The 13,247-nt window shown below is 36.4% G+C and overlaps 1 protein-coding gene across 1 annotated transcript in view; it reads left to right on the top strand.

Moving 5' to 3' along the window:
* The window catches only part of LOC144762883 (uncharacterized), a 396,549-nt gene that overhangs the window by 255,871 nt on the left and 127,431 nt on the right, over window positions 1-13,247 (top strand). The gene's annotated exons all lie outside the window — the stretch shown is intronic.

Genomic DNA, 13,247 nt, shown 5'->3' on the forward strand with positions numbered 1-13,247 from the left:
GCTGATGATGTCACTGAGCATGTCATGAATGATGTAATATGTGACATCATCAGTAGTGGATTATGGGTAATAGTATCTCTAGTTTACTCCCCTATAGCTGTCTTTCTTTTAACATAAGTGTGTGTTTCCTTCCCTTATACTTACTGTTTTTGGTTCGCTTCCAGTTCGCGTACCAGCGAGCGAACTAGGAAGCGAACTAAGAGAAATAGAGGTTGGCACAGTTCCAAATATTGTACCAATTTTTTAATAACGGGGAGGTAGTTCTGAAAAGAACTTTTTTTTTTATTTTTCTGAACATTTTTTTACTGTTTTTGAATTTTTCGGAACAGTTTTATATTTTTTGGGGTTTTTCTTGGAGGGGGCAATGAAAACGATTCATTGTAAAGGGCTCAACAGGAGCAACAAAACAAAAAAAAGAAGTATTTATTATTTTGGGCGTTTCGGACAAACTTGCATATGATAGTCAATAGCTCTGTTGATCAGAGTGATGCTTCTTTCTCCGTAGGAAATGAATCCATCGCAAAATACGCAGGTGTGTTTTACTTCACCAAATCTCATTTGTATATTTGGCACCATCTCCCTGCCCTCTGGTCCCGTTACTTCCGGTACAACAGATCTTCTGGCCATAATAGGGAGATTATCTAGGTCGTTCCGAAACTGTGCAGCACTGTAGTTGTTAGGATGCCACCTAGTCATATGGCGATGCATTGTGTAGTTTCCGAAACTGTATTTTTTGTCGGTCCCTCTGGACAGTCTATCTTGACATATAAGGCAAGTTACGTATCTTGCATTTACTTTTTTCTGACCTTTGGGAATTTTAAAAAATTGCCAAATGAAGTTTTCTTTCCGGTGAGACGTCTTGGGCTGCTCAGGCAAAAACTGCCTCTCTTCGTGCTCGTCCTCCTGTTCCTCTTCTTCTTCTTCTTGTTGAATTACAACTTGAGCAGGTGGTCCACTCTTCCTTGGATGTGGTGGAGGTGGTGGGGAAGCACCAGCTGAAGCTACTAAAGAAGCCATTGCTCAGTGATCACAAAGGGTCTTTCTCTCACAATGATGAAAGTCAGAGTGAGGAAAGAAGGAGGGATTTTCATCATTTGGGAAAAACAAGAGTTCTCAACCAATCAAAAGTGTTCATTTTAGATTATATGACCTAGTCTTACATCATTAGGAAACCAAAAGTGAAATGAACCAATGAAAAGTGTTATTACCAAGTCACATGACTTGCTGTGTTTACGTTAAGCGCTTTGCAGGGCCTCCCGGTTTGCTTCCAGAAACCTGCGCTTTGGCACTCGCTTCGCGTACCAGTTCGCTAACGTAGCACGTCATATGACGTATCACGCGACAACGTGGAACGTCATGCGGACGGGAGGCGTCACGATGTTGTTTTCTAACGCGGCACTTGCGGTAAAGAAACGTTTACCGGCTCGCGGTCTATTTCGCGGCATCAAGGTCAGCTAACGGGAAGCTTCCCGATTCGCGAAGCGGGAACGAAGAAAAAAAAATATTTTTAAAAAAAATTATTCATAAACATATAAAATATATTTTTGGATTTAAAGAAGAATACATTTTACAGCTACAGATATTAGCTGTTAAAAAACCAATGAAATTCACAGAAAAAACCATAGGTTATAGACCATATATAGTTAGGAATTAGCATTTACAAAACCTTGAAAATTCACTGAAAAAACCATAGGTTATAGACCATATATAGTTAGGAAATAGCATTTAGAAAACCTTATTTTACTCACACAAAACCATTGAAATTCCATATATAGTTAGTTGCACTAACTATATATCGCGCACCTGCAATCCACTGCTGATGATGTCACATATTACATCATTCATGACATGGTCAGTGACATCACTGATGACATCACTGATGACATCTCAAATGACATCACTGATGACATCACTGATGACAACATCCAGTGACTGTATGCTTCTGTAAAGTTAAAATATGTCTTACATATTGAAGAATGAGTGGATGTATAAGTGTCTGGATGAAGGATTTAGTAGGTGCATGACTGACTGTATAAGTGAGTGATTAAATGTGTCTCACTGAGTGCATGGGTTAGTGACTAAACTGTTTTAAATTGTGCATCATTGTGTCTGTTGTTTTGTAATCTGATGCATGTGTTGATCATTAGCTATATGACTAACTATATGGGTTATTGATTAGTTGCCTAAGTATTTGTATGGGAGACTGAGTGTGTGTGTGGGTGTCTGGGAGGTGTATGACTCTGTGCATAGATGTGTGAGCAGTTGATTCACTAGATGTATGGGTTCAAAAGTGCATGTGGAAACATCTGTATGGGCGGTTGACTGTGTGCATGAGTGTATTGGTGAGTGAATGGATATCTCAGTGCTACATGTCAAAGTAAGTACATATGTAAAACACAGTACATGTGATAGTTGACATATATAAATAACTGTGCATAAGAGCCAGTGAATGTGTGAGTGGCTGTATGGATTATTGTGAACTTGTATCAGGGATTGTATAACAGAGTAAATATGTGTTATTATATGTTCCAATAAGTAAGGTGTGTATAACTATATAGTTGAGGAAATCGAGGTGTGATTGATTCTTTGCAAGACTGACTAGGTGTGTGAGTAACTCCATGGATGAGTGACAGTCTGTGAGTGTCTGTTTACACTGAGTGTATCTAAGGTTATATTAGAGTCTGAAGAGGTTCATTGTATCATCACATGAATGATGTCATCAGTGATGTGATCAGTAATGTCAAATGAGATGTCATCAGTGATGTCATCAGTGATGTCATTTGAGATGTCATCAGTGATGTCATCAGTGATGTCACTGACCATGTCATGAATGATGTAATATGTGACATCATCAGCAGTGGATTGCAGGTGCGCGATATATAGTTAGTGCAACTAACTATATATGGAATTTCAATGGTTTTGTGTGAGTAAAATAAGGTTTTCTAAATGCTATTTCCTAACTATATATGGTCTATAACCTATGGTTTTTTCAGTGAATTTTCAAGGTTTTGTAAATGCTAATTCCTAACTATATATGGTCTATAACCTATGGTTTTTTCTGTGAATATATATATATATATATATATTACCTACTGGCGGTCGCCAGTAGGTAGTTATAGTTAGGACCTAGTTTCCATAGGAAATCCGCAACATTCTATTGGGAATAACTTTGGCCCTGGTGGACGAATGTTTGCGAATTTCTCAAAGAAGATGGCTAGGTCAGCTGCGCTCATTCTGTGAAAGTTTTGGGGGGATTGGTGAAGTGGGGGCTGAGATAAAAGGGGGGTCCCAAAACGTGTTTTTCCCATGTTATTTTCCATAGGACGTTTAGACACGTCTACAGCTCGAACGCCTGAATGGATTTATAAGAAATTTGGTAGAAAGGTAGAGTGTGGGTCGCAGATCACGCTTTTGTTTAAATGGTGTAAATCCGTTCAGTAGTTGCTGAGAAAATTAAAGTTGAAATCAGTTATATATCTATAAGCGAGCACGGGTGCGCGCACCTATGCGGGTGTGCGCGAGCGGCATTGTGATTTGCTGTTTAACGTCTGTCAACATTCGATTCGGAGGAAATCAGGAAGTGTTGTCCGCCATTTTGTTAGTGCGAGTGAATATATAATACAGAACAAAGGGTTAGTACATGGAAAGGGGAGAAGGTAGAGATTGTCTGGCTGGGTAGGTTTTCTAAGGGGGTACAGTATGGACCCTGAACGCGAAAATACCATTTTTTTTTGGGAGAAAACATTTGCGGGGTGCATGCATTCGGTCGCGCACCCCTATTTACAAGACTGTGAAAAACTATAGTGGTGAGAATGGAAAGGGAGCAGGGTGGAGAGCGTTTGATTTCGTAGGTTTCTTGAGGGGTTTATTAAGGATGACAAAAGTCTAAAAGTAGCTTTTTTTCGCAAATAAGTTACGAGGTGCGCGCACTCGGTCGCGCACGGCGATCAAAAAACATAAAGAAAGATGGAGATAAATTACAAGTTTGAGTGTTTAGATCTAAGGTGGCTCTTAAAAGAGCCCTTGTGTTAATTGAGTTTTTGCTGAACTTATAAGTAAGTTCCGATGCAGAGTCTCATGTTACAGAGGAAAATTCTATTTCCCTCATCCGTGAAATGAACACCATCTCTCCGATAGATGCCTTCCATGTTGAAACGTAGGTTGTTGTTGTATATAGAACCCATGTTATATTCTCTGAGGAAAGCAGAAATAGATTTATTTACATGTTTCCTTGCTTTCTCAATCTGTGGACAACGTTCATTGGACCAATTCCATTTTTGTCTTTGGCATATATTTGAATACACCAAGACAGTTCGAGGAAAAAGTGACATCAATTGACGAAAGGTGTCTTTTAGAAGCATTTCTAGACCTACACCTGTTAATGTGCCTATATCATTCCCACCACAGTGCACAATTATCAGGTTAGGTTCAGGGAGATGCGTAAAAGTTTTCACCAATGGTATCAATTGGTGACATCTTAATCCTCTTTGGCCAATCCACGTAATCTGCACATTTGGTAAATCAAGGTTAGAAATTCGTCTGTTTGCAGCATATTTTTCACTCCAGTGAATATAACTGTGTGCTACAAGCCAAACCTTCATTTTCAAGGTAGATGCAGTAGTACTCCGATGGGTTCTTGAAGTGGAATGGCAAGTAGATGATGAAAGTCACGATAAAAAAAGTGTGTGAGGTTTGGTGTTAAAGAAAAACTGAACATGATTGGTTAATTGATATACTTCAAGATTGAAGACTACGCTGTATGTTATAGTTTTATTACAAACAAATCTTCTATTGGTCGTGGAAAAAAAAAGAAATGTAAAACAAGAGTGGATAGGCAGGTGTGTTTGGAGGGAAATTATCCTTTTTGCTTGGATTTAGAACTTTGAGATATGAACTTTTGACCTGTGCCTTCGGGCAGGTGCAGATTGAGCTGTTACCATGGTAACAGCCAGAGAAGGCAGAGGGTGAAGGGTGACTGTTATGTGACTTTGAAAATATTGAAAGGATAACCAACTGAAATGTTAATTTGAATATGAAATTGTGCGGGAACAAATATGATTGGTTGAAGAGACATATATGAGTGTGTATTGACAGAAAATCTATGCCATTATTCTTTGGTTGCAGTGATAGAAGTATTATTGAGAGCTCCGTCAAACGGCTATCGTTGTACAACTATCATTGTTCTACATCTGATAAAGCATTGGTAAAGGTGAGTGTATAACTGTTTGTTTTATGATGTTAAATGTGGTTTGATCAATATATTTGATTATGTGAGTTACTGTGTCTAAGGAAGCACATTTTTGACTTTGATACAGTTTGATATGTTTTCAACTAATGTTCCATTTTATTACATCAATGTTTTGGAACATTGTTTCTTTGTAATTATTAGTTTAAAATTACGATTAATTAATGTGATTAAGGATAGTGGAGTTCAGTCATGTTTTGAAGTTATGAGCTACTGTTAGGTCTATGAATTAAATGTTACTTAGAGACGGATCTGCAACGAAATTTGGGGGGGAAGGACGATAAAAAATGATTTTTTGTAGGGGGACATGAACGTGTAATCAGTAGGTAGAGTTAAGGTGGAGGGGCTCTTAGAATGGGTATAACAAGTGCGAGGCCTAATTAATATTGAAATGGTTCTTTATAGAGATGTGAAATGTTCAGGTACGGCTCTGTGTGTATCTGGGATGTGTGTTATCCTGGGCTTCCACAGCAGACGTGAGAGGGGGGGAGGGGCTGAAGTTCTGTGAAGTTAATGGGGGTTGTGCGCCGTTTCTTCACTTTCTTTCAAGTCTGAATTATAGTTTTGAATGTATTTGTGGAAAACTGAATAAATAGAAAATAAAATGTAATGAAATAGACAGAAGTTAATAAACGTTTGGGAGCGTTTGCACATAATTTGTAAAGTTGGTTACAGATAAAAAAAAAAAGGAATTGGTAGAGTACAGATAATGCAGGTAGAGAGAAAAATAGTTGATTAAATGTGATATTGTCGAAAAAAAGTGGCAATGGTTTTGGTATTTTAAACTTTAAGTTTGAGGAAAAAATTACAGTGCGGTTTGCCGCCGAGGAATGCAGTGGTGGGGGTGGGGTGAGAAGGAGAGGTGTCACAGTACAATTAAATGAAAAATTGTGACCATGACGTTGTAGACAGGTTCGTGGAGTATATGCCTTTTATAAATTGATGTAGAAGAGCAAATATATATAGAGGTTTCTGTGTACCACAGTGTGACTCCATTTTCATCTCACTCCTGCTTTCTATATTAGTTGCTTTGTGTTATGTTAGTGTGTGTATGTGTGTATGTGTGCGTTCAGTCTGAGCTAAGGAAGTTTGTTCTGCAGGCAGACACAGTTGTTATAGTGGAGATGAAAGGGTGATAAGTACTGAAATAGGATATAGCGTGTGCTCTGTGGAAGCGAGGGAGCAGTGATTAATACTCTGAGTGAAGCACAACTGCGGCGGAGTTTTGTTACAGTAATAAATAATTTTTTTGCCAGAGGTACGATTGATGCTATGGTTCACAACTCGTAAAGAAAGGGTTGACTGACCGTCACAAGCCAGCGGGTTGAAGTATGAAAAATTCAGGTTGACATAAGAAAACATGAATTGAGTGCAGCTGAGATTATGTAAAACACATGAATACAGTTTTAGTATAAATTATTTCAGTTGTGAATATGGGTTAAAAGAGGGAACGTATAAATTTCAAATTTTTATTCAATGATGCAGTGTTTGGAGAGAAAGTTTTTTATTTAATACAAGTAAACATAATCTAAAGAAAATAGTGGGTATAGTTACTAGTTCATAGAACACAAATGATGGAAATATAGTATGAAGCAAAATGAATATCGTTTAAAAAACATTGTACAGCCCCGCAATCAAATATATTTAATTATATTGCATGCAAGAAGGTGTGTTTTGATTTTAAGTTCAGTAATCATATATGAAAATAGTAATGGTTAAACATCACTTCATTTACAGTTAGTTTACAGCATACGAAGCAGTAACAAGCTTGTTGTATGGTATTGTGAAAAGAAATGAAAAACGCGCCAAAAGGGAGAATTTGGCTCGAGGTGCATGTATGTTATGTGCAGGGACATTCGAAAATTAGTACTCAGAACAACTATTGTTTTGATATAATTTTTTGAAAGGTTTCAGTACACAATGTCTCATACAGGTTGATAAGCAATGGTAATATCAGGGTAATCATAAACTTTTTAGTTATGAATCAAAAATCTTTCAATAGGCATAAATTAAAAGCAGCACATGTGTGTGAGGCAGAAATAAGGAGTAGAAAGGGAGAATGGTGATAAACCATATAAAATCATATAAAAAGTCATTGTAACTTTACACATTTCTCAGGGCACATTTAATCATATTTTACGCAGCCTTGGTTCGAGAATATTTTAAATCAGATAAGATAACATAAGGTAGTGATTTGTTGAAATTAGAGCATCATGAAATGTTTTGAACAAAATGGAGGAGGTGTGGAAAAAAAATTAACTCCACTTAACTTAAAAAATTCACACCAGTAGGAAATTACAATGTCCAATGTTAGTAAAGCCAATAGGTCAGTTTATATAAAATATAATAATAAAAAAAAAATAAGAAAAATTAGGAAGGGAAAAAACAGTCAAGATGTCAATGGTTTGCAGAACAGCTATTCTTCCATTGAATAGGCAAAGTAAGTGGCAACTGCTTCTAAAAGAAAGTCATTGTTATCATCCGAAAACAAGTCAGCCATCCAATTGAGAAGAGGAAATGAACATACATGGTCATTAATCACCGGAGCCTCTAGTAGCATCAGAGGAGAACTCGGTGAATTTTCAATGTAGCTGTGTGCCAAGAAATCTTGCGCCGCTGCGAAAATATTCCAATGACCCAGAACTCCATGTATCGCTGCAAAGAGCCATAATCCCTCCGTCGGAACAAAGCTGTTCATGATCAAGTAACGGATTCATGAGATGATTGTAATTCACTTCAGGAGGTACTGAGTTGCAGAGACATAAGTCCAGGGCCCACATGAAATCACAGCTCAGGCAATGAAATACAGGCTGCACCCAGGTGAAATAGGTAAATCGAAACGATAATCCATATGATGCACTCAAAGTCGCGAGTGACAGAATGCCATACTCGTCAAGCATTCTGTGGCGAAATAGTTGTAAGTGTTCCAGCTCGTTTCCAAAGGCGGGACGGACATCCATTTTGTAATAACGAAAATAGGAATACAAAGGTTGCAGCTGCTGGTAATAGATGAGGATGTCCAGAAACATAGATCAGACAGTATGGAGTGAGAGTAGCAGAATGCCTTTAAATGATTTGGTGCAAAAAAAGCACCAAAGCATTGGTTAGTAGTTGTAAAACAAATAGTGCAGCTGGAAAGTGGAGGAGCCTTAAAGATTATGAGAGTCACGTTGGAAAATTGTAAAGGAAGGTCACTATTTAATAAGATATGCAGTTTTCTGTGACTGTTAGCTAAGTGACTGAGATATGTTTGTGAACAGATGCTCGGGTAGCTTGATTTTGGGACAATAAGGCTGTTGTTCAAGTCTTGGGATGGAACTTTGAGTTCAAGGCCGTATTTCGCGGCCAGATGCAAACATCAAGGTTCCCATGCGTGGGTGGGTGAAGTTCATTTTTACAGAGAAACATTTGCAGAGTGACTATTTCAGATTAAAGTTTGTCGTTTATTAAAAAGTCATAGTAATTAACATTGCTTGAAAATAAATAATTACTGCTGAGTGTTATGGTAAAATTAGGCATAATAGGAGATACCGGTGTATCATTGAAGACACATGCAACATTACAGCGCTTCATGTTAAACAAGTTATGCAATTGGTAGTGCCTGGATGTGAACGATTATGTGCGGCATTGATATTTTTGACACTGTGGGCCTCATTTATGAAAATTTTGCACCATAGATGCGTTACTTTTTCCTATGTTAAAAGTGACACACCGGCGGCACAAGGGCTTCATAAATAAGGCTCTGTGTACTTATGACTAGTGGAGAAGTGACGCAATGAAATGATGTTAGGTGAGTGTAGTGTAGTTACGGAACGGAAAACTTTTAAAGAGAGTTACATTTAGTATGGAATAGTTTTTATTTTTTTCACAAACTAACATATGAGAATATTGTTACAGTGTTAGCGGAACTGTTACTTAAAGTTTGATAAAGATTAGTGAAATAAGAAAATTATGATGTATTTAATATGTGCAGCTAATAATCTGTGAGAAAAGGTAATAGTGCACAGTCTTGTAAATAGGGGTGCGCGATCCAATGCGCGCATCACGTAATTTCTTACGGAGAAAAAAAAAATTCATTCACGTTCAGGGTCTATACTGGACTTCCTGAGAAAACGTACTGGGTTACATAATCTGTACCTTTTGTCCTTTTCATGGTCTAACCTTTTGATCAGTACAATATATTCACTCGCAGTTACAAAATGGCGGCCAATACTTTCTGATTTGCACTGATTCTAATGTTAACAGATGTTAAACAGCAAATGAGAATTCTATAAACTGTATATTTTTGTAATTTTACATAATAGGCAAAATAAGTAAACTTAAAGATCTGAAACGATCTTCAAGTGTCGTCTGCATTTGCAGCATTAAATTTTACTTATAAAGCATGTAAATCACAGTGTTGTAAATAGGGTTGCGCGATCGAGTGAGCGCACCCCGTAACTTTTTTCAGAAAAAAAAAATGTTGTTGTGGCGTTCAGGGTCTATAGTGCACTCCCTGAGAAAACGTACTCGCTTAGATAATCTATACCTTTTTCTATTTCCATGTTCTCACCGTTTGTTCGGTAGAATATATGGAGACGTATTAACAAAATGACGGCAACACTTCCTTATTTCCTCCGAATGGAATGTTGAGAGACGTTCAGCAGCTATTTATAATAAATGGTATAAAAAACGGCTACAATGCATGCATATTGTTAAAAAGTTAGCGATATTCAGCGATCCAATGCGCGCACCACGTAACTGTTTACGTTGAAAAAAAAAGTTTCATTCACGTTCAGGGTCTATACTGGACTTCCTGAGAAAAAGTACTGGGTTACATAATCTGTAACTTTTGTCCTTTTCATGTTCTAACCCTTTGATCAGTACAATATATTCACTCGCAGTTACAAAATGGCGGCCAATACTTTCTGATTTGCACTGATTCTAATGTTAACAGATGTTAAACAGCAAATGAGAATTCTATAAACTGTATATTTTTGTAATTTTAAATAATAGGCAAAATAAGTAAACTTAAAGATCTGAAACGATCTTCAAGTGTTGTCTGTATTTCCAGCATTAAATTTTACTTATAAAGCATGTGAATCACAGTCTTGTAAATAGGGTTGCGCGATCGAGTGCGCGCACCCCGTAACTTTTTTTAGAAAAAAAAATGTTGTTCAAGGTCTATAGTGCACTCCCTGAGAAAACGTACTCGGTTAGATAATCTGTGCCTTTTTCTCTTTCCAAGTAGTTACCGTTTGTTCGGTAGAATATATGCAGTCGTATTAACAAAATGGCGGCAACACTTCCTTATTTCCTCCGAATGGAATGTTGAGAGAATTTCAGCAGCTAATTATAATAAATGGTATAAAAAACGGCTGCAATGCATGCATATTGTTAAAAAGTTAGCGATATTCATGCTATACCGAGCTAATGCTCTTAGCTATGTTATCTAGGTTCCATTGGATAACATGACTAAAAACTGCTCAGGGCAGATGTTAACTTTTGGAGATATTCACGCTTAGCGCGAATATCTTCAAAATTGGTAATAGGCGATAGTGATGTTAGTGACTGTTTCCAGTTGCTCTCATCTTACAACGCTCACTTTAGGATATCATTAGTGATAATTATTACTGACATGCAAAGTGGCGCACTAGATGGTTGCTATCTGCTACTAGATGTCTACTAGATGTAGATTTTCAGTAAGTTGTTGTGTTAGGTTCCTACTTCAACAGCGCCATGAAGCCCACGGGCGAACGTGCGCTTTACAAAAAAACCCTAACATAACATAACATGTCGCTAACTGGTGTTAGCGACAGCTACGTAATAGGGAAATAATTTTATCTTCGCTTTGTTGGCACTTGAAGGCAAAAAAGTGGAGATAAACTCCCTTGATAATATGCCCAATTTGGGGGAATTCAGAAAGTGTTGAGCGCCATTATGTTAAAAAACTCCCTGCACATAATGTATATGTATTTACGTAAAAAATATAGAAAGTAAGGTTGTGTAGTAGTGTATATCAAAAATATTGCATGTAGTATCCTGGTAATGTATGGTAGATTATATTGTATATAATGATTGATTTAAAAAAAATGGTAGGGGGAAAAATTTGATAAATAAATGTGGTTCACAAAGACATCTTGGGTCTCATTTATGAAGGTCTTGCGTCGCTGGTGCGTTACTTTTAACATGGGAAAAAGTGACGCACCGGTGGTGCAAGGATTTCATAAATAAGGTCCCTTTAACTTAGGCTTTACGATATATATTGGATAGAAAATTAGGGAATGTATATGGTAGGCATCATATTTGGTAAAATGGGTGTATGTTGTGTAATACATATGTGTGTATTATGATAACTAAAATTCAGTTCTGTTTTTTTTTTAAAGGGTGTTTGGTGCTGAAAAGCAACAACCAGAGGTTGAACGTGAGAGTATAGAACCAGAAAATCCTTTTTTACTGGTGAGTTGATAAATTTAAAATGATAACTTATTTTGGAAAAGATTATCATATTATGCATGTTTATTTAAAAAATATTAACACTGCTTCTCTTATACATGAGGGTTTTAATTTGTACTTTCAACATGTCTGAACATGCTTGTAGTATATATGTATTTTGAAATACGGTTTTATTGTTAATTGTTACAATCTTTTGATGGCCCGGGTTCATGTGTTATTTTGTATACAGTTTGGGTTCATCTATTCTTTGACTGTAAGAGTTTGCTGTTTACCTTGGTTAATTTGTGCTAAGTCATCATTATCTTTCAACTTTATGCTGTATCATTGGTGTACAGTAATTTTTGAGAAATTATAGAGGTATATTATGACATGGCTGTTGGCGTGATGGACATTTCAGATGCTTTTTTGTGACAGTACTATGTATTTGCATTCTATTATATGCATTTGCACAGGTGTATTATGATGAGGTCAGTTGGACGCCATCGAGGGAGTAATGGTAGGGCAGGGAGGGAGGGGGAGGTGTAGGGTAGAGAGATCTAAAATATGGTATATAGATAAATGTAGGAAAGTATATATTTTAATTAATAAAATTTTTTTACAGTGTATACAGCATCGCATTTTGGAATGTAGTGCACACTGTAAAATTCATTTAAATAATTACATTATGTATTTACTACAAATTATCTGTATACTTCTTTTTAGGTCCCTCCAGCAAAGATCTTCCCTCCTTGTCTCCCTGTCGCACCATAATTACCTCCACGAGTTGCGGCTCATTGTGGTTTTATATGGCTATGATGAAATGTTTTACATTAGATGAAATTTACATGATGAGTATGCTGTTAAAGGTAAAAGCAACTGTCTCTGTGGGAAGTAGCAATCGGTTTAGTGAATGTTTAATTGGTATGTTGTGAGTTATTCCTTCAGTTTGCATACAGTTTGAATCACAGTTTATAGTGGTGAAGTTAGAAAATAGATCTCGACAATAAAATTAGAAAGTGTATAAATAGTTCTACAGCACGAAATGCAGAAAGCAAATTTCACAGTGAAATGTGTTTTTATAGCACAATTTTAATTAAAAAAATTAAATAGGAAACTGTTAATGTCTAGCATGAAAGTATCTGTTTTTTAGAAAAATAAAGAGGAAGGTGTTATAATAATCAATGTAGTTAATGTCTTTAAAAGTATGAAAGTGTATGTAGTTAAAAGATTACTCAAGGTAATCATTGGTTAACTAATAATAAAAAATATTTAAATTAGTCTTTATATTTTTTTAAAAGGAGAAAGAAGATAGAAAATTAATAAAAAGATGGAAGATTACTGTAAAAATGAGTTTATTAATTTTGAAATGGCAAAAGAAATCCTAGAAGAATTAATTGAAGGAGTATTTGAAGATGAAATTCCAACTGAAAATTAGGACTTTTTGGACAGTACTTTTGATAGTGCATACTTAGAGATGGTGGAAGAAGAGAATTTGGAAGAGCAAAATAGTAATGAAATATCAGATGAAATTATGCTAAATGTGATTCTGGAATATGAATTATTAAATGAATAAAATTATTTTTGATTA

This window comes from Lissotriton helveticus, chromosome 6 (genome assembly GCF_964261635.1).
Source record: "Lissotriton helveticus chromosome 6, aLisHel1.1, whole genome shotgun sequence".
NCBI lineage: Eukaryota > Metazoa > Chordata > Amphibia > Caudata > Salamandridae > Lissotriton > Lissotriton helveticus.